Source organism: Diabrotica virgifera, chromosome 2, assembly GCF_917563875.1.
Source record: "Diabrotica virgifera virgifera chromosome 2, PGI_DIABVI_V3a".
Lineage (NCBI taxonomy): Eukaryota > Metazoa > Arthropoda > Insecta > Coleoptera > Chrysomelidae > Diabrotica > Diabrotica virgifera.
Genome location: NC_065444.1, coordinates 33,587,239 through 33,610,373, shown reverse-complemented (window position 1 = coordinate 33,610,373; position 23,135 = coordinate 33,587,239). Strand labels below are relative to the sequence as shown.

The 23,135-nt window shown below is 29.8% G+C and overlaps 1 protein-coding gene across 1 annotated transcript in view; it reads left to right on the top strand.

Moving 5' to 3' along the window:
- The window catches only part of LOC114327276 (uncharacterized), a 758,694-nt gene that overhangs the window by 792 nt on the left and 734,767 nt on the right, over window positions 1-23,135 (top strand). The window lies entirely within an intron of this gene.

Below are 23,135 nucleotides of genomic sequence, written 5' to 3'. Positions count from 1 at the left end.
TGCATTTTGTTCTTCTCAGCCGTTTGGCATTTTCGACAGTTTACAATAATAGACTAAGAGCCGCTATAGGTGAAATTTCTTAATCATTTTAGGCACGATGGGACTCTATAACTTAAATAGTAGGACCTAAAAGAAAACGTTTGAATACTGTGCCGTCACTTTTCAGTGGCACATGCGTCGACAGTAGCGCATCAAACTTTCCACGTATGGACGGGATACATAAATTAAAAAATACCCTCCCTCATTACCAGAATTCAATGTTTTTCATTTTTTTAAATTCTATGTGGTTAAGACATAAGATTCATCGTAATTTTAACCCGCCACCCCCTTCTACCTGCCCCCACCTTCAAAAACTTTATTTTTCGTTTTTTTTTGGTGGGATGCAATCAATTTTAAAATTTCAAAAAATTCACACGCATAGTTAAGGCTTTTATAAAACACGTCTATTTTTATAGACCTGTAGGTTGAGTGTACATAACCTCAAAAAAAATTTAAAACTATTTTTTTGGAAAAAAGTATATAACTTTTTTTGGGGACAGCCGCATATCTAATTTTTTCTTAGCATTGTTTATTTTATCAACCACTATATTTCTAATTTTTTCAGATTTTTCTGTAACGCTGGTCACCTTCAAAGATCCAAAAAAACTGTTTTTTCAGGGGGTTTTGGGGGGTTTGAACGTGTTTCTCTCATTTTTAAATATTCTAAAGGACTCAATTACTGCAAGTTACATATAACCTATAAAAACGAAATTGACTTCATATATTATGAAGTCTATAAAATAGGGAAAATCCCCAAAAAACAGTTTTTCGGATTTTTGAAGGTGGCGAGCCTAACGAAAAAATCTAAAAAAATCAGAAATATAAAGTTTGATAAAATACACTAGACTAAGAAAAAATTAGACCTGCAGCTATTCCTCAAAAAAATTTATACGCTTTTTTGAAAAAAAAAATAATCTTTTTGAGGTTATGTACACTCTACCTATGCGTCTATAAAAATAGACATGTTTTATAAAAGCCTCAGCTATGCGTGTGAATTTTTTGAAATTTTAAAATTTATTGCATCCCACCAAAAAAAAAAATAAAAACGAAAAATTAAGTTTTTGATGGTGGGGGCAGGGGGAAGGGGGTGGTGGGTTAAAATTACGCTGAATCTTATGTATTTATCACATAAAACTTAAAAAAATATAAAAAATTTAATTTTGTTGGTAAGGGTGGGTAACTTTTAATTTATTTATCCTGACCATAAGTGGACAGTTTGATGCGCCACTGTCGACGCATGTGCCACTGAAAAGTGACGGCACAGTGTTCAAACGTTTTCTTTTAGGTTCTACTATTTAAGTTATAGTATCCCATCGTGCCTAAAATGATTAAGAAATTTCACCTATAGCGGCTCTTAGTCTACAAATTTATAATTGAATAACTGTTATAAATTATCACAAACTAATGAATGTGACACATTCGACATTTAGTGTTGTACAAATATATGTTTAGTTATATTTATACAAAACAAAAGTATCGAATCCTACTATAAGTAGGATTATAGTTTATAGTTTCGTCAGTTTGCAGTCAACCAAATGGAAAAATATTCATATTCAATAGTTTAAACAGCATATTTCCCGCGCTTCTAATTAAGCTACAATAACGAGAATTTGCCACACGATGTATCACGTATAATGCGAGCACAAGGTATCGAATCTGAAAAACCTGATCTTTCACATTCGATAGTTTGAGTTTCCCGACCCGAAAGGGGAAAGAAATTATGTCAAATTGTCACGAGGGCAGTACAAATCAGTAATTTTTAAGAGCTCGAGTGTAATGCGGTAAGATTAGTTCATGAATAAAACTGTTCAAAATGAAAGTTTTATTGTGATTTATTATAGCTAAGCTTCGCGAAATTTTGGACCAGAAAATGGATCAATTATTTATCTATCAAATTCTTCACAATATTTTTTCTGGAATTGTTTAGCAGCCACATTCCACACTGTTTGTAAATAGGATTCTTTATATGCTTCCCCATTTTTGCGCATATTGTAGTCCCAATATTTCCATATGTTCACCAGATCTTCACCAGTAGCTGATTTATTTAATTGATAACCGCGTTGGTTACAAAATTCCATAAATTGATGCCAAACATTGTAGTTCGACTTCGTCGTATTAATCGGTATTACTTCTTTAATCTTCATATTTATATCTTTGTCTGAATATTTACTAAACCTGCTCATGTTGTTTACTTTGGCAAGTTGTAAGCTTTCTTCTCTTATTCTTCATGTGCCTCATATTTTACACTCAAAAAAATTTAGCTCGTAATATTGATTAACAGTGATTATTGATGCATATAAACAGTGATTGATTAATGTATTTGGTTGTTGTCACAATGACTGAATAATAATTGTGAAAATAGCTAGAGTACATTAATTAATAACACTCAATTTATTCAGCCAATAAGTAAGTTTCGTATATTTAATAATATTATTAATTCTGACAGCAAAACACTTTCTTGATTTCGTAGATGATAAGCAATTACCTTGGTTTATCGTGACAACGTACATATTTCATTAAAACAAGGTACAAATGTTGTTAATATAGAGTAATATTTGATTATTCCATAGATGTAAACTGATTGTTATGACAACGAATGCATTAATCAATCTACTACTGCGTTTAATAACCACAATCAATGCGTTCATGATAACAATAAACGCAGATGTTGAAACAATAAATGTTTTGCTTCACCATTTGAAATGTAACGGCTTTTCCTAATCGTGATACCCCTAGCTTTTCTGTGTTACCATTGTTTAAAAAACAATTATTTGTTAAACAATGCTGTTACCTCTGCCGAAGTGCCGAATAATTTCATTTCGTTTCCAAGTGTAGTCCGTACTGGAAGGAAGTTTTCGTGTGTCTATTACCGTATTCATTTTGTTCGAATCCTGAGAAAACTCATTAGTATTTTTGAAAAATTTAAACGCAGAATAAAATATTACAGTATTATCGAGGGTCTGAAGTCCCTGAGAACTTCTATAATGATTATTTTAATAAGTCACAGGGCCGAAAAAGAGAAAATTTAGTATGATTTTTAATTTCAAATGTACCATTTAAAGAAACTTTTTGTTTATTCTAAGGGACTTTCTGCCCTCGGTAATAATGTAATCTTTTATTCTGAATTTACATTTTTTAAAAATACTTATTAGTTTTCTCAGGATTCAAAATAAAATGAATGCGTTTAAAAAGAATTCGATCGAAATTTTGCACCTGCGCTCTCAAAAAGGATTAAAGTGTTATACAGTTTTGGAATCACTATTTCAAACGCTTTTAAATGAGCTGTCATTTGATAGATGTACTTTCCCATTTAAAAAAATCAAAGTTGTGCCTGTCACCTGAAGAGGGATCGCGTAAAGTTCGAAACATTGATGTTATAAAATACTTTGATTATTATAAAAATCGACCTGCCCGAGCGTTTTGCTTATGTGCTAAAAATAAATAAGTTAATAAGGGTGGGTAACACTTATTCCAGCGACTTGTATAAGTGAAATCATATGAGAAATCACACAGTGTAAAGTCCATTAGGTTTAGTACAAAAAAGAGGGATTTGCAAAATTATTATTAATCAATTAATATCATACATTGAGCTAACGCATTCAGTGATTATTAATATAAAATACGTTAATAGTAGGAATGAACGAAACTGATTGTAGTAATGAATAGAATTGCTTGTAAGAATAACCGTATTTATTGTGGGAATGAACGGAATTAATTGTAACAATAAACGGAAATAATTGTAGAAATAAACGAAATTGATTGAATGCATGAAACAGTATACGTTAGGAGAAATAACACTGTTCTTGACACAACGAATAGTCTTCGTCGGTCAATTAACGACGTTGTTGTTTCAATGAATAGTGTTCGTTGACTCAGTGAACAGTGTTCGTTATATCAATAAAGTGATATTATGGTATACATAATGAAAATATTATATATTAATAAATCAATAAACGTAATACATTGGATCAACTAACGAAACTAATGAATTGATGAACATCGCTTTGTTGTTCCAATAAAACCAAGAATTGGACAAATTTTAAGTATTGCTTTTGTTGTCTGAATTAACATTTTTATTAATATTACGTACCTTTTTCGTTGAGTGTAAGGACATTGGCGATCATCATGTCCCATTTTACTGTCTCCAGTGCAGCAGTGGTTCTAAAGAGTTCTATTTTTGTTTTCCCACTACGTTGCTTTAAATTTTTCAACCAAGACGTGCGTCGTCTTCCCGGTCCTCCTTTTCCTTCCACTTTCCCTTGTGTAACAAATCGGATCAACCCTTATTTTTTATTTCTTTATATGTTACCCAATTTTATCTGGGTACTTCCTTTAAAGCTTTTCCTTTAATGCCTTCATACTCTGGGCTAATTAGCAAAATTCATGGAAAAGTTATTTACCAGCAATTTTATTGCTGGAATCGAATTATAAGATCCTATATATTAATAATATAGGTATGCAAAGTCCGCAGATGGTGTGCTACTTTTTTTATAAACAAAATGGCGCCGACAAATCGTATTTTCTTCAATTATTGCTCTATAACTCCGAAGATTTTAACTTTACAACCAAAACAGCTTAATAAAAATTCACCGCAGTTAAATTCTGCATAGAGATATGTTTTTCACGATTTGCTCCGACGAAAATTTTCCTCGGAAAATTCGGGTTTTCCTAACAAAAACTCTAATTTTCAAATAAAGTTTTAAGTAAGTAATTATTAATCAATAATTAAATAACTTAGTGACATCAAAGCTTTCTTGGTATAGATTGTAATTCCAAAAGCCGGTGAAAATTAAACGAATATTTTAGCAACAATTCAATTGTTAATTAACAAATTACGATCGCAATAATAAACAAAATAATCATGATACATTGATCAAACTTATAAAGATTATAAATACGCTGGTCTAATTAGTAAAGTACAAAGAAAGGTTATTTACCAGCAATTTTATTACTGGAATCGAATTATAAGATCCTATATGTTACTAATGTAGGTATGCAAAGTCCGCATATAGTGTGATACTTTTTTTATAAACAAAATGGCGCCGACAAATCTTATTTTTTTCAATTATTGCTCTATAACTCCGAAGATTTTAACTTTACACCAAAAACACTCAAATAAAAATTCACCCCAATTTAATTCTGCATAGAGACATGTTTTTCCCAATTTGCTTCGATGAAAATTTTCCTCGGAAAATGTGGGTTTTCCCAACAAAATCTCGAATTCTCAAATAAATTTTTTGGGCCAGTAATTATTTATTAATAATTATATAGCTTGGTGAAATAAAAGATTTCTTGTTATAGATTATAAATTCAGAAGCCGGTGAAAATGAAACGAATATTTTAGCAACAATTCAATTGTTAATTAACAATTTACAGTCGCAATAACAACCAAAATAATCATGAGACATTGATCAAACTTAGAAAGATTATAAAGGTGTGATGCCTATTTAATATTTTGTCGACGAAATATAAATTTTTCATTTTTTTGCATAATCTTTAAATGTTAAAAAAAATTGTTATAAACAAATTAACATTTCTCAGAAATTGCTCATTATATTCTAATTTAAAAAAATACTTAAAATGCGTATTTCATAGGTATTGAAAATGAATGCTTTAAAAAATTTTTCCAACCATTTGCAAAAAAGTTATGAAACAGCAAAGTAAATATACGAAATCTCCGTTGTTTATAATTAGTTGTAATTGTTTCAAAGCTTAAAAGTGAGTCTATGGTACAACCTAATTACTCACAAAGAATGTCAAAAATTACTGCAACGGTTATATTTTAATCAAAGATTAAAAACACTTTTTTTTGTAATTTTTAGCGCAAACGTAGGCCTGATACAGAGTCGTAGCTAAAATGTTCACTCGAAGCGACTGACACGCAGCATGCATTATTTATTAAAAGTGTACATCACGCGGCCGATCGTCGCTCCGAGTGAAAATGTTAGGCTACAGTACTGTGTTACTCTACTTTCGCGCGTGTAAATTACAAAAAAATATATTTATGATCTTTAATTAAAATATAACTATTAAACTGATAATCGATATTTTTTTGTAAATAATTAGCTTGTACTTTAAACTCACTTCTACGCTTTGAAAGAATTTAAAAAAAGTATAAACACAGTAGTAATCGTATGATTACTTTGCTGTTTCATAACTTTTTTACAAATGGTTGCAAAAAAGTTTTAAAGCATTCATTTTAAAGATATTTAAAATGCCCATTTTAGCTATTTTTTAAATTATAGTATAATAAAAACTTTCTGAGAAACGTTAATTTGTTTATAACTATTTTTTTTAAAGATTTAAAGATTATGCAAAAAAATAAAAAATTCATATTTTGTCGACAAAATATTAAATAGGCATCTCATCTTTATAAGATTTCAAAGCTTGATCAGTGTATCATAATTATTTTGGTTATTATTGCGACCGTAATTTATTAATTTACAATTGAATTGTTGCTAAAATATTCGTTTAATTTTCATCAGCTTCTGGAAATATAATCTAAACCAAAAAGGCTTTTAAGTCACCGAATTATTTAATTATTGGTAGATAATTACTTATCTAAAACTTTATTTGAAAATTAAAGATTTTGTTGGGATAACCTGCATTTTCCGAGGAAAATTTTCGTCGAAGCAGATCGGAAAAAATCCGTCTCTATGCAAAATTTAATCACGGTGAATTTTTATTTGGGTGTTTTTGTTGTAAAGTTAAAATCTTCGGAGTTATAGAGCAATAATTGAAAAAAAACACGATTTTCGTGCGCCATCTTGTTTATAAAAAAAGTAGCACACTATCTGAGGACTTACCTATATTATTAATATATAGGATCCTATAATTCGATTCCAGCAATAAAATTGCTGGTAAATAACTTTTCCCAAAAAGGCCTATTCTCCGATAATCAGCCCAGACTATCAATTTTATTCTTACTAACAATGATGATTTTTGTTGTTTCTTTGTGTTCAGAGCCATTCCAAACCTCTCGCAATGTTGCGTAGTGCGATCAACCAAAATTTTCAGCTCTTCTCTGCTGTCCGCAAGGAGTACTGTATCTTCTGCAGTCTGCATAATCGTGTGTAAAACATTAATTGTGATTAAGGTCACTGAATGTTTATTTTTGTCAAGCGTAATAACTAAGGACATCTTCTGCCGCGCTACTTGACGACACAAGGTTAGTAAGCAAGGGAAAAAGTTAGTGATTGCCGAATCGTTCAGCATAAGTTCACGATTAGGTACATTTTTCTAGTAGTAGGGTATGTTTGGATGCTAAATTTGCAGTTATTAAAGCATCATATGGACCTATTGGGTTGTAAAGATTAAGTCCTAAAACCAAAAAGAAGTAAAGTTTTCCATTTTACTGGGATTTCCAATGTTTCATTTTAATTTTCCATTTCCAACAATTATTTTTTCCGATTATAGCGACATCTATCAATAAATCTAAAAAATGCCAGGAATAAAAATTACTTATCTTTACGTAAGAAATCCAAATCAGCAATAAGAAAATGGGGGTTCCTATTTACGATTTTAAAGTAACCCCTCACCTCACCTCTGGGGTTTTGTGTTTGGTGTCATTCGATAGATCTTTGACAAATATTGAATACGTACCTATTTTTCAATTTCTCGATCTGATGTTCATTTCGCGAAATATTTACGTTTTTCGTGTAACTTTGTGGCTCGTCCATTTCCTTACGCCCCGCTCAAATCGTCAGATTTTTTAAATATACACTGCTCTCCGTGTACTTAATTTACCTTGTCGTAATTTGACGTTTTCGAGGTTTTCTAAGGATAGGTCTTTTTTACGGACTGCCCCCAACGCACGCCCTTGTATTAAGAGTCCATATATGGGGTACAGTTACAGGATATAAATGTTTCTTATGTGATTTTCTGACGCACTCGAGTAACGCGCAAAATCCCCTCTTGCCTACCATCGAAATCTATTATAAAGCAACAATTGATATTTTATTATTGATCCAAAATTTTATAATAGAAAGGTTTAGTAATCATAGTTTGAATAAGATCATGCTATTTAATCGTGAAGAGGTATGAATTCCGTAATGGTAGTATGAATAATTACCATTATTAAATCACACAAGGACACACGACAGAGAACAAGAAAACAAACAAAACAGCAGACGTACATTCCATATTTGTAATAATGATAGTTTTGAACTAACGCTTGTACAGGGTGTTTGGTAAAGAATGAGCCATAGCTTAACCTCTGGATCTTGAGGTTAAAATAGGCCGATTTAAGCTAACTTACCTTAAGACAAAGTTTATAATAACCGAGATAGATGGTGTCAAAATTAAACTTTTTTTTTTATTTATTATTGAATATTTCGTAACAGGTATGAGATAACAATATGAAATTTGGTATGTGGGGGTTTTTTGGTTCGAGAAAACTAAATTCCCTTCCAAAAGTTACGTATTGCCCAGAGGGCGCCACATACGCCTTTCAGCACTCATTTATTACGTTCAATTTTTTTTATACCTCACTCTGTATAATTTTGACTTTAATTTTTCTCCTATTAGTTTTACTTAAAAAAGGTTTACTTCTTTCGTCTCCCTAAACTCAACCGTTTTCGAGATAAACGCATTTTAAATCTGCGATACACCATCATTTTTAGCATAATATCACTGTAGTTACACCCGAAAAATAACTTAAAACAAATTCGCAAATTTCTTCAAATGGAATTTGCGATGCAATGAGATAAATTTGAGAACTGGCACAATTATTATGGTTTTAAGTTATTTTTCGGGTGTAACTACAATGATATTATGCTAAAAATGATGGTTTATCGCAGATTTAAAATGCAGTTATCTCGAAAACGGTTGAGTTTAGGGAGATGAAAGAAGTATCCTTTCGTTAAGTAAAACTAATAGGATAATAAAAATTTTAATGTCAAAATTATACAGAGTGAGGGATAAAAAAATTGAACGTAATAAATGAGTGCTTAAAGGCGTATGTGGCGCCCTCTGGGCAATACATAATTTTTGGTAGGGAATTTAGTTTTCTCGACCCAAAAAACCCCCTCATACCAAATTTCATGTTGTTATCTCATACTTGTCAGGTAATATTCAATAATAAATAAAAAAAAAAGTTTAATTTTGACCCCCTGTATCTCAGTTATTATAAACTTTGTACTAAGGTAAGTTAGCTTAAGTCGGCCTATTTTAACCTCAGGAACCTGAGGTTAAACAATGGCCCATTCTTTACCAAACACCCTGTATATTATACCCGTAATACTCTGTATATACCCGTAATCAAAAAATAAATTGAAAACAAGAATCTTCAAATCCATCTACAATAACCGAAACAATTACCATACTTTATGCTGCTGCTTAAAATGCAGCCATAAATTCTAAAACTCTTCTCATTTGTCAATTTAAAAATATGGAAGACACGCCACGAGAAGCATCGAGAAAATATTATACTGTTTTCAGTTTAAAGCTATGTTATTTGTATTCGTAAATTGGCAATTTATAAACAGATCCCGTACGTATTTCTCAGAAATCAACGCTAAAGTAAAAATGTAATGTCTTCTATAAAGATTTTATTCGATATCAGTTTGGATTGTAAATGAGCAGGGTGCGCTAAGTAACCTTGACAAGTCGATATATGGACAAGTACTTACTGTCTTAGATGCGTTCTTGTTTTTAAATTACCTCGTCTTGTTTCCTACATGTCGGTGGAGAATGCTTAGAAAATTCTGGATTTATACTTATCGTTTTTAGATACATAGCTAAGAGCTACAAGGGGAAAACTAAAAGTTGAGGCTTTAAAATGTATGTATGTATAGCGTTAACAGGCCTGTTAGGCCTTAGGTTCATTGTTGGAGGCATCGTTTTCTGTTCTTGACTGTCAGCTTCCAATTTCTGAATCCCAGCTCCCTGACAGTTTGCATCACTGCATCTCTTCATTTCCTTTTTGATCTCCCTCCCTTTTTTGTTCTCAGGTGCTCTCCAATCAATATTCTTGACTTTTTTGCCCTCCTGCATTCTTTCTAGATGACCAAGCTATTCTAGTCTAGAAAGTATCTGTCTCTCCCAGGCTTCTAATCTGTTCTGTATTTCTGTACTTCACACATCTGATCCATAAGCGTACCCAACTTCATATATTCGCCAATTCTCTCAAATTCTATCTCTGACCCTCAGAGATAGAATTTGAGGCGCTCAGAGCAATAGTGGCCTAGCCCACAGTCCACAATTTTACCAAAACGCTTTTATTACATTAAAGTTATCCCTCATTTAAGTATTTTCAGATGCAGGGTGGCTCAAGCAACCAATGATTGTGCCACTCTATATCTGAAAATATTTAAACAAGAGATAAGTGTCATGTAATAAAGTGGATTGTGGGTTAGGCCCCTGTTGCTCTGAGCGCCTCTTTTAAAGTGTTCCCTAACGTTTCTGCATTTTTTCCATTGATTACTAGCATATAGTCTGAATTGATGTTGACCCCTCTGTGAGATCTAATGTCATTTATCGATTGTTTCTGTGTTTTTTTAATCAGTACCTGGTCTATTTGATTTCCCTCCAAACTTCCTGGTCTCATCCATGTTCTGCGTATGTCTTTGTGTTTATCTCTAGTGCTATTTATGTCCATGTTTAATGCTGCTGCTAAATTACCTACATACTTTTTCTCCATTCTTGTTTGTTGTTTTATGAGTTTTTCCCTACAACCTCCCTGAAACGTTTCTTTAGCTATTTTTGGCGTTTAAATCATCTATAATGATTAGTATTATCTTCAATCAAGATTTTCTGAGCTCTTTTTTGTAGTGTTTCATACAGTGCGCTGAAATAAAAGTGTTACCCCCCTATTAACTTATTTAATTTTATCACTTTAGCAAATCGCTCGAACAGGTCGATTTTTAAAATAATGATAGTATATTATAGCATCAATGTTTCGAACTTTACGCGATCCCACTTCAGGTGACAGGCATAACTTTGATTTTTTTTTAATGGGAAAGTATATCATGTGACACCTCATTTAAAGGCTTTTAAAATACTGATTACAAAAATGTATAACACTTTAACCCTTTTTGAGAGCGTAGGCGCAAAATTTCAGTCAAATTCTTTTTAAGCGCATTCGTCTTTTTCGAATCTTGAGAAAACTAATAAGTATTTTTGAAAAATTTAAAGGCAGAACGAAAAAGAAAGAACATTATTGCCAAGGGCCGACAGTCCCTTAGAATAAACAAAAAATTTATTTTGAATAATATATTTGAAATTAAAAATCACACTACATTTTCTCTATTTTTCACCTCTGTGACTTGTTAAAATAAACATTATAGAAGTTCTTAGAAACTCTCGACCATCGATAATACTCTAATATTTCATTCTGCGCTTAAATTTTTTAAAATTACTTATTAGTTTTCTCAGGATTCGAAAAAAATCAATACATTTAAAAATAATTCGACCGAAGTTTTGTGCCTACGCTGTCAAAAAGGATTAAAATATACATTTTTGTGATCAGTATTTCAAAAGCTTTTAAATGAGCAGTCCCGTGATGTACTTTCCCATTTAAAAAATCAAACTTATGGCTATCACCTGAAAAGTAATCCCGTAAAGCTCGAAACATTGATGCACTAATATACTATGATTATTTTAAAAATCGACCTAGCAGAGCGTTTTGCTTATTTGCTTATTTGCTAAAAATAATAATGGTTTTGTCAAGTCATCACTGTTTTCTGTGGATGCATAGACATTTTATTATGGACAACTTGTTCGGTTTGCTCTGTTTAGTCTTATGTATGATACTCTTTTCCGAAAATGTATTTATACATTTTTATAAACGTTTAAATATTCATACTGATTGAAAAGTTCTAAAACATTTTGTTCTGATTTATACTCTTAATTCATTGTAACCTCCTAACCGCTACCTATTACATATCCAATAATTTTTACACTTAGTTTGGGAAAGTTATAACTTGTAAATATGATAATCACATACATTATTATCAGACGCATCAAATAATTATATATTCATCTCACAGTCTACCGTGAAACAAATTTCCCTGCTCTGTGAGTAACAAATGATGCTAAAAATAATTGTTTATAGACCTTGAGAACGTTTCTACAAATGGTATTTTATTCAATGTAAACAATTCGAGTTTTTTATTCATAATATCTCCTTGTCCCGAAAATGTTAGGATTTGGACAAATCTTTTACTGCACCAGTTTCTTAACCTTTTTACTAATTTATGGATAGTAGTTGTGATATATGGTAGACGGTTGCTATGATGTTATTAGGATATTAGTCCAGGGTAATAAGGTCTTTTCCATGACACTTCAACAGCCAGGGTACTGAAGCGTTTTTTCGACAGGTAATACCTATAACAACAAATTTTAATTATTTTCTGCGTAGAACCTGGCGGCCATTTTTATTTATAAACAATTTAGTGTCAAAAAACGGTCTTTTTTCTTTTTTTGTAAATTAATGGAAAGCAGTAAGATTTATGGTGTTCTTAGTACAAACATCTTCGAGAGAATGGAAAAAGCTTTAAAATGGCTTATTACAAAGTTTTATACACTCATTTATTGTTAATATAATTGCCAAAAAACTCGAAATTTCAACAAAATTAATTTAGCAAAAACTATTATAAAAATATTATAAAAATAAGTATAGAGCTTTGAAATTTTTGTCAAATGAGCGTTCTTTGGTGCTTAATATGTGACAAAAATTTCAAAGCGATTCATTCAATTGTTTAAATTTTATTCAAATTGTTTATCCCAGAGGGCTTTTATTGCAATAACATAAGTCAGAAAAAATAATGCTGTAATCATTCTACAGGTGCCAGATGAAAGAGCATGAGCTAAACTTTAAAATTGGTTTAAAAAAGTGAATAAAAAATGCAGTTATTACAAATAAATAATTATGCAAAAGTATGTTCAATCTTTCCTTATAAACTTTTTATTTTTTATATAATAATTTATATATTATTACATTTATTACAATTTTTCATCAATTATCATAAAAAAAATATCACTTGGTAGTTCTGAACCTAAAAAACGGTAAAAAAATATATTACTTTTTTGAAAAATGTAATTCAAAAAGTTTAAAGGATTCAAAAAAAGGAAAATTGACGATACTTTTGCATAATTATTTATTACTAATAAATGCATTTTTTATTCATTTTTTTTCAACCAATTTGAAAGTTTAGTTCATGCTCTTTCATGTGACACCTGTAGAATGGTTCTAACATTATTTTTTCTGACTTACGTTATTGCAAAAAAAGTTCTCTGGGATAAACAATTTGAATAAAATTTAAACAATTTAATGAATCGATCTGAAATTTTTGTCACATATTAAGCACCAAAGAACTCTCATTTAACAAAAACTTCAGATTCTTCGGTTCAGAGGGGCTCAGTTAACCCCACTGAAGGCGTCTGGAGACAGAACAGGCTGTTGTCTGGGGATGATTAACTTTTGAATCGAAAGGAAACATAAACTACCTTTCAAAGTTCATTTGATTGACAGGAAATTAGAAGATTTGATAAATACTACCGTAGTGTCCGTTATCACAAGACCCTTACACGCCAAAATCTATAAAAATCATACAAGCCATTTCTGAGCTAATTGAGGCGTTCCATATAAAAAAACTCACCCTGTATATATTTCGGTTATGTTTACATTATAAGCGACGCTGATTTTTTATGTAAACAGATTTCAAAATAAAGGAGTATTATGTTTCCAACTTTTTGTTTCTGATACGAGTATAACTTCAACTTACTGCGATCATCCGAGTAAAATATATCAATATTATTTCATCGCACTTCTCGAACTTTTATAACTTGTCAAAACTTTAATAATTAATATTGACATAAAAGTGATGGATTTAACCCATACTTGGTCAAAATTTATTTTATAAAGAAAAAAAAAACAGAAAAGTTGATATCTTTTAATTTGCTTTGTCCATAAAATTGTAAAAATTTTCAGTGACAATAAAGCATATTTCTATTCTATTATATTCTAATTTCGCTTTAATGTAGTAATAGATAGATATAGATATTTATTTATTTATCATAATAGATAATACACAAAACAGAAACATTGCACTCCACACCTGTACAAATTACATAAGAATTGTCAAGGCAAGGAGCGCTGTATAATTATCATAAAGTATTACAAAAAATTTTTACAAAAATTAAAAACATGAGACTAAACAAATAAAGAAATAAGCATTGTCAAATTAAATTAGTCAGAAACATTCAATATATAAACAAAAAAAAAGAAAAAATAAAATAAAAATAAAAACACTGGAAGTACAACAAACATTGCCAATTGCTTTCTAGGTCTTAGTGTTAACATAATGGACTAATAATCTCTTAAAGATAGTTGCATTATGGCTATTTTTAATGTGATAAGGTATATTATTAAACTGTACAATTCCTTTATGAAACAAGCTTTTCATTGAACTGGACTTGTTGGTTGTTCTAACATAAAAATTTATTGAATTTGCAGCTCTAGTGCTATGCTCATGAACATTTGCTATCGGGACCAACTGACTGTTCAAATACTCAGGCAATAAATGGTTTACCATCTTAAATAAGAATGTCATAGATTGGACATACATAAAATGTTCAACTTTTAACCAATTTAAAGTTTTCAGCATATCTTGAATTCGAGTATATCGATTGCATCTCAATATTACTCGCATAGCCTTATTTTGGAGAATTTGAAGCCTGTCATAATTAGAACATCCTGTATAAATCAATGAACAACAATATAAAAAGTGAGGTAATATTAACGAATTATAAATTGTTAATTTAGTTTGAAATGTCAAAAATGGTGATACTCTTCGAAAAAAACCTATTTTATTCCCTATCTTTCTGAAAATGTAATCAACATGTTTACTAAAAGTTAGTTCCCTATCCAATATGAGTCCCAAATACTTTATTTCCTGAACCATTTCAATTTTTTCATTATTTAATTTAATGTGAACATCCAAACTTAAGAATTTCCCGAAAAGAGTATTATTACCAATAAACATGTATTTGGATTTTAACTAATTGACTTTCAATTTGTTTAACTTAAATCTTTCAGTTAATAAATGCAATTCACGATTCATCGTGTCCACTACATCAACAAAATCTCCCCATAAAAGTATATTAATGTGTCATCAGCAAAAAGATGAATTTTACATTTGCTTAATACGTTTCCCAAATCATTAATGTATAATATGAAAAGTAGAGGTCCAAGTACACTGCCTTGCGGCACACCAATATCATTTAACTTTGGATTTGACATTTCACTATTTAATTTAGTCCTTTGGTACCTATTTGACAGATAATTTTCCAGCCAATTAAAAACTGTCCCGTTAAAACCATATTTCTTTAATTTCAAAAGAAGTATATGACGATCTATTGTTTCAAATGCTCTTTTGAGATCTATAAAAACTGCGCATATACCGACCCCTGTCGTATCTAAAATACTTTTCATATCTGAGACAACTAACTGTAATGCGGTCTCACATGAATGAGAATTTCTAAATCCAGACTGGTAATTATACAGGATATTATTTGAAGTAATAAATTTAATCAGCTGATTGTACACCACAATTTCTAAAACTTTTTCACAAAATGGGAGCATATTTATTGGACGTAATTGATCAAGTTTATTAGTATTAGGAACTTTTGGAACAGGAACTATAGTTGATGTTTTAAATTGCTTGGGCACCATGCCCTTCTCTAAACTCATATTAATTAAATTTAATAAAGGATAACCTAACACATGAAATAGATTTTTGATAATATGAAGACCTACTTCATCCGTACTATTTTTTTTATATTGTAATTGGATTATATCATATAGTTGGTTTAGTGATATGCTCTCAAAAGTTTCAAAATTTACATCAGATGAAACAACTGTCTGCAAATTTAAATTAATATCACTATTTTGGTCAAAACTTACAATAATATCTTTAATACTATCAACATAATATTGATTTAATATGTTTGCCAAATTTACACTATATGTTACACCTTCATGTTCAAGACTTTGAAATTGTGATATAGTTTTATTAGTTCCTACTAACTGTTTGAGATGTTTCCACATTTGTTTAGAATTACCCCTATTCCTATCAATATTTGACTCATAAAATCTAATTTTAACTTGTTTTAAAATTCTAACACAGTTATTTCTTTCAATTTTATAGTTATTCCAATCTACGCAATCATTTGTAAACAAAAATCTTTTATAAGCAATATTTTTATTCTTAACTGCCAATTTACAAGTGTTGTCAAACCATTTATTACCAAAGTTCTTAACTTCCACAGTTTTAACTGGTGACACTCTATTCAAAACACGACAGAGCAGTTTTGTTACTTTAATTATATTGTATATTAACCTATGTATATAGAAAATATAAGAGTACACGAACTATTCGACACCCCCATCGAACAAGGTTGTAACTCAAGTTACATCTATTTTCAGATTTCAACACAGGCGAATTCAGCAAAAAAATTGCGCACACGTCAATATAAACGACATAGTTTAATTCTCAATAGTTTGGCTAATACTCCATTGAAAAAAGTTGTATTTTAACTTACGTGTGCCATTTTAGCGTGAAAAAGGCAGTAACACTGGATACTCCCTGTGTTAAATATTTGCTTTCTTTATACTTGACGATTAACAAGGTTGTTAAATGAGTTACAACTTTGTTACACGTATGTTTAATTTATTAAGTATTTAAACATATGGTGTATCTCATAAGTCAATTTATAGAAATCAAAATAAAAAAAGGAATGAAAGACTTTTTTCCATTTTGATAGTTGCGGTGGACAAAATAAATATAGAATAGTTTTTGCTACATACTTCTATATAGTGAAATAGTGTAATATTAACATTACACATGTATTTTTCGAAATAGCACATTTACAAAACGAGGGCGATTCAATGCAAGCCCTTATAGAAAAACAGAAAAAACATTAAGTCGTATATGCTCCAGACCAATGGATAAGCATGATACGATATGCCAAAGCATCAGGCAAGCCTAAATCCGTAACTGAATTATATCAGAACCAAATTCTAAATTTTAACCTATTTAAGGACACACACATTTAAGGACAAAAATAGTACGGATGAAGTAGGTCTTGATATTATCAAAAATCTATTTCATGTGTTAGGTTATCCTTTATTAAATTTAATTAATATGAGTTTAGAGAAGGGCCTGGTGCCCAAGCAATTTAAAATATCAACTATAGTTCCTGTTCCAAAAGTTCCTAATACTAATAAACTTGATCAATTACGTCCAATAAATATGCTCCCATTTTGTGAAAAAGTTTTAGAAATTGTGGTGTACAATCAGCTGATTAAATTTATTACTTCAAATAATATCCTGTATAATTACCAGTCTGGATTTAGAAATTCTCATTCATGTGAGACCGCATTACAGTTAGTTGTCTCAGATATGAAAAGTATTTTAGATACGACAGGAGTCGGTATATGCGCAGTTTTTATAGATCTCAAAAGAGCATTTGAAACAATAGATCGTCATATACTTCTTTTGAAATTAAAGAAATATGGTTTTAACGGGACAGTTTTTAATTGGCTGGAAAATTATCTGTCAAATAGGTACCAAAGGACTAAATTAAATAGTGAAATGTCAAATCCAAAGTTAAATGATATTGGTGTGCCGCAAGGCAGTGTACTTGGACCTCTACTTTTCATATTATACATTAATGATTTGGGAAACGTATTAAGCAAATGTAAAATTCATCTTTTTGCTGATGACACATTAATATATTTTTATGGGGAAGATTTTGTTGATGTAGTGGACACGATGAATCGTGAATTGCATTTATTAACTGAAAGATTTAAGTTAAACAAATTGAAAGTCAATGAGTTAAAATCCAAATACATGTTTATTGGTTATAATACTCTTTTCTGGAAATTCTTAAGTTTGGATGTTCACATTAAATTAAATAATGAAAAAATTTAAATGGTTCAGGAAATAAAGTATTTGGGATTCATATTGGATAGGGAACTAACTTTTAGTAAACATGTTGATTACATTTGCAGAAAGATAGGGAAAAAATAGGTTTTTTTCGAAGAGTATCACCATTTTTGACATTTCAAACTAAATTAACAATTTATAATTCGTTAATATTACCTCACTTTTTATATTGCTGTTCATTGATTTATACAGGATGTTCTAATTATGACAGGCTTCAAATTCTCCAAAATAAGGCTATGCGAGTAATATTGAGATGCAATCGATAGACTCGAATTCAAGATATGCTGAAAACTTTAAATTGGTTAAAAGTTGAACATTTTATGTATGTCCAATCTATGACATTCTTATTTAAGATGGTAAACCATTTATTGCCTGAGTATTTGAACAGTCAGTTGGTCCCGATAGCAAATGTTCATGAGCATAGCACTAGAGCTGCAAATTCAATAAATTTTTATGTTAGAACAACCAACAAGTCCAGTTCAATGAAAAGCTTGTTTCATAAAGGAATTGTACAGTTCAATAATATACCTTATCACATTAAAAATAGCCATAATGCAACTATCTTTAAGAGATTATTAGTCCATTATATTAAAACTAAGACCTAGAAACCAATTGGCAATGTTTGTTGTTCTTCCAGTGTTTTTATTTTTATTTTATTTTTTCTTTTTTTTTTTATTTATATATTGAATGTTTCTGATTAATTTAATTTGACAATTCTTATTTCTTTATTTGTTTAGTCTCATGTTTTTAATTTTTGTAAAAATTTTTTGTAATACTTTATGATAATTATACAGCGCTCCTTGCCTTGGCAATTCTTATGTAATTTGTACAGGTGTGGAGTGCAATGTTTCTGTTTTGTGTATTATCTATTATGATAAATAAATAAATATCTATCTAACATATTAATTTGGAAGTAGATATTAATAGTAAAAGACTAAAGTAATCAAGTAAAATGGTCTAGAATTAAATATTTACAGATACGCACTAAAAATGCGAAAAATTTGAGATATTTATACCATGATTTTTTCATAGTGATAGAATATTGTTGGTATTGTAAAATTTTTAATTTCCAATTAAAATTGTGAAAATTGTTAGTTGATATTTTGTTTAAAATTCCCTTAAAAACTCATTTTCTCCTAGCTATACTGCAAATAACTAAAAACATACAACCATTTAATAGTTAAATGGGAAAAATAATAATTAACACAGAGAGTGTAAAATGGTTGTTACGCGACTTACAACCTTTTTCTACGAATACTCATGTTTAATCTCAAGGTTGTATCTCAATCAAACTCAAGATTTTAAATAGTTATTAAAATTAAAAACATACATCTCAGAGTAATCCCTTATTAGGTCTTTTCGCGGTGCACATCCTGAATGTACTCTGAACATAACCCGGATACAAATATATGCGCAAGCGTGTCTCCGAATATATTCTGAATTTGTTTCTGCACGAACAATTTTCGGATGTTTTTTGGGTTGCCTATGCCAATTGCCTAATTCTTTATCTTTATCTACTTCATAACATCGACAATCGACACCTCCGAGACACGAAAAGTAATTTTAAATATTTAAAAAAAAATTGCATTTTTTGGAACATTTAAAAGTCCTACAATCTCTTCCAAATCTTCATCACTTGAACTGAGGTTCATCATCTAAAAAGGTTTTAAAAATAAGAAACTGAAATACATAATACAATTTAAAAAACCTTCCCTTTTACAAAATTTCGATGATAACACAACAATTTAAAATCTGTTAGGTTAGAAATAGAGTCTCGAATCTCTAAACAAAATAAATAAATTCGTCAAATCAACTTCTGCACATGTGCGGACAATAAATCCTCTCTTTAATCCCAGAACTTGTTGAACGCATTCCGAATACGTTCAGGACAAGTTGTTGCACTCCGCGAACACAGAACTTTTTATTCAGAGGAGGATTTTTCAACACCGCGAACAGCCAAAATTCTAATGCGCAAGCGTTCTTCCTCTGAACACGTTCAGGATGTGCACCACGAAAACACCTATTATGATATAAATATCATATCACATTAGTGTAAAAGAGTCTGATCATTTCGCTACACATTTTTAAAAAGTCATGTTTTCGTTTTTTGCCTCTCCTGTAAAATCGCTAAAACTGAGTTACAACCTTGTTCGATGGGGGTGTCGTATTGTTTCTGCACTAACTTTACTATCTCTACACCATCATAGAAATTCAAAAGATATTTATTTCTACCAAAAAAAGGATTATTAAATACAGATAATATTATTTAAAAAATAATGAGGATCTACAGATCCTTTTAGATCGCATCCTTTGTGATTAAAAATAATGAGGGCTAGACTGCACCAAGCAGTATAATCGGAAAAAATCCTTACAAAAGTACCATTAAGCATGTAATAATAGGGTGCATATAATGAAACTTAAGATAATTGCATAAGAGTATTAAACTACATATTATTATAGAATTAAGTAGAAGTGAAAAAGTAAATAAATTCATAAATATTACAGTAAATTAAACAAACAATCTGAAACGGATTTTTTTTATTTAGCAATAATCCGAAAGACTGGGGTTTTAAGAGATAATTTTAACAAATTCATGAACTCTTACATTAGTTTGAATAGAAGAAGTACCGGGTGTCCACTTATATTTTCCCCCATTTTAACTGCCTATAACTTCTAAACGGCTCAAGATAGAAATATGCGGTTTTCGCTGAAATGTTTTATTTTAGTAAAAGTTTTGTCTGAATGGACTGAATTTTTTATATCGCTTTCAAATGCGAAAAGAAAAATGGCGGATTTTTGAAAAAAACTTTGTTGACTTTTTTTTAATGGAACACCCAGTATATCTTTTTGTAAATTGAAAGAAGGGCCATTCACCTATCCAGCGATATAAAGTTTTTCAAAATCGGTTGTCAAATCACTGAGTAATTAATTTTTAAAATGAGAGGTGCAACGTGGATATCACATACCTAAATAACATAACTAAGCAAATTGATATTATGTTATGTGATTTCCACATTGCATCTCTCATTTTAAAAATTAATTGCTCAATCATTTGATCACCGATTTTAAAAAAAATTATATCGGGGGATAGAGAAATGACGTTTTTTCAAGTTTTTAGGTAAATGACCATTTTTTATGTCGCTTTTAAATAAAAAATGGCGAATTTTTGGAAAAAAAAAACGTTGTTTATTTTTTATTGAAATAATTTTTAAAATGAAAGATGCAATGTTTAAATCACATAACATAATATCATTTTGCTTAGTTATGTTATTTAGGTATGTGATATCCACGTTGCACCTCGCATTTTAAAAATTAATTACTCAGTGATTTGACAACCGATTTTAAAAACCTTTATATCGCTGGATAGGTGAATGACCTTTCTTTCAATTTACAAAAAAATATACTGGGTGTTCCATTAAAAAAAAGTCAACAAAGTTTTTTTCAAAAATCCGCCATTTTTCTTTTCGTATTTGAAAGCGATATAAAAAATTCAGTCCATTCAGACAAAACTTTTACTAAAATAAAACATTTCAGCGAAAACCGCATATTTCTATCTTGAGCCGTTTAGAAGTTATAGGCAGTTAAAATGGGGGAAAATATAAGTGGACACCCGGTATTTCGTAATAACCTTCGTTATTAACCGAGTATCTACTTGATTTGGCAGATTAATTTCAAATTTTATAATTACACCTAATTCATATTAATTTTTGTCGCATTTTCCATACATGAATAATGAATATCAAATCGAAAAACTGAAAAGTACGTGTTAAATATTTTTCAAAAATTTATCGAATGATACCAAACACGACCCCCATTTCTTATATAAAAACCCCCCTTTTTTATTGCACGTTTGCATTCTTTACGTAAAAATAAGTAACTTTAATTCGAGACATTGTTTAGAATTATGGATAGATGGCGCTATAATCGGAAAAAGTGTTTTTTGGAAATGAAAAATAAAATTAGAAAATGGAAAATCCCCACTAAAATTGAAAACTAAACATAGCCTTCTTAGATTTTAGGACCTAATCTTCACAACACAATAGGTCTCCATGACGCTTTGGAATTGCAAATTTAGCATCCAATGCTTCCCTACTATTACGAGTTTTGATAAAACATGGTTTTTTGGGGGTTTAATGGCATTTTGCCCAATATTTGGGTATTTTGATATCCTCATATAATTGGCTTGCTCAAATTATATTATAACCTATTATAGATATATTATAACCTATAACAGAACATATATGTATATTATATATATGTATATTATATATATATATATATATATGTATGTTATAACCTATAACTAGAGACTGGAAAATATGCACTAAAAAATGTCTAAAATATGCATGCAATATGCATTTTAAAACAAGCTGAATATGCACAATTAACATGCAAATATGCATTTATATATGCACTTATTTTTATATGAATAATTTTATGGTTTACGTTAAATACATAAATAAATAAAAAATAATAAAAATAAATAAATAGGTTTGAATTTAAACCAAATTGTATTATTATTTCTTAATATATTTTTTTAACTTCAGGTTTTGTGACAAATAAAACGGCAAAATATTTTATTTTGACCACAAGATAAATAAGAGTACAATAAAATAAATGTACATATTTTTATTGTTACAATATTGATTCATATTTTCTAAACTAATATTATAAAAAGAGTACAATAAAACAAATTTACATATTTTTATTGTTACAATAAATAATCATATATTGATTCATATTTTCTAAACTAATATTATGTCTTCTATCTGTTAATATTTGTTTATAGGCAGAAAAAGATCTCTCAACGTCACAAGATGTAATTGGGGCATATTTAAACTTTGCTATTAGAGACGGATCCATATTAATATTTTCATCGAAGTTTCCAAAATTGATTATATTATTTATTGAACGCAATAAAGTGAAACCCTCATTTTTGTTTAAAACGTCATCAAGTTTATCTTTAATTTTTACTCCAATTTCCCCATTCAGATTTGTTATTTTCTGTTTAACCGAATCAACAATAGACATACTATTGTGAAGACATAAATTTTGAGCCTCTAATTTTGTAATTGAACTTTCAATGATATCGAAATTCGATTTTATATACAACAATTGATTTTTAATAGACTTTTCTTTAAAAATATT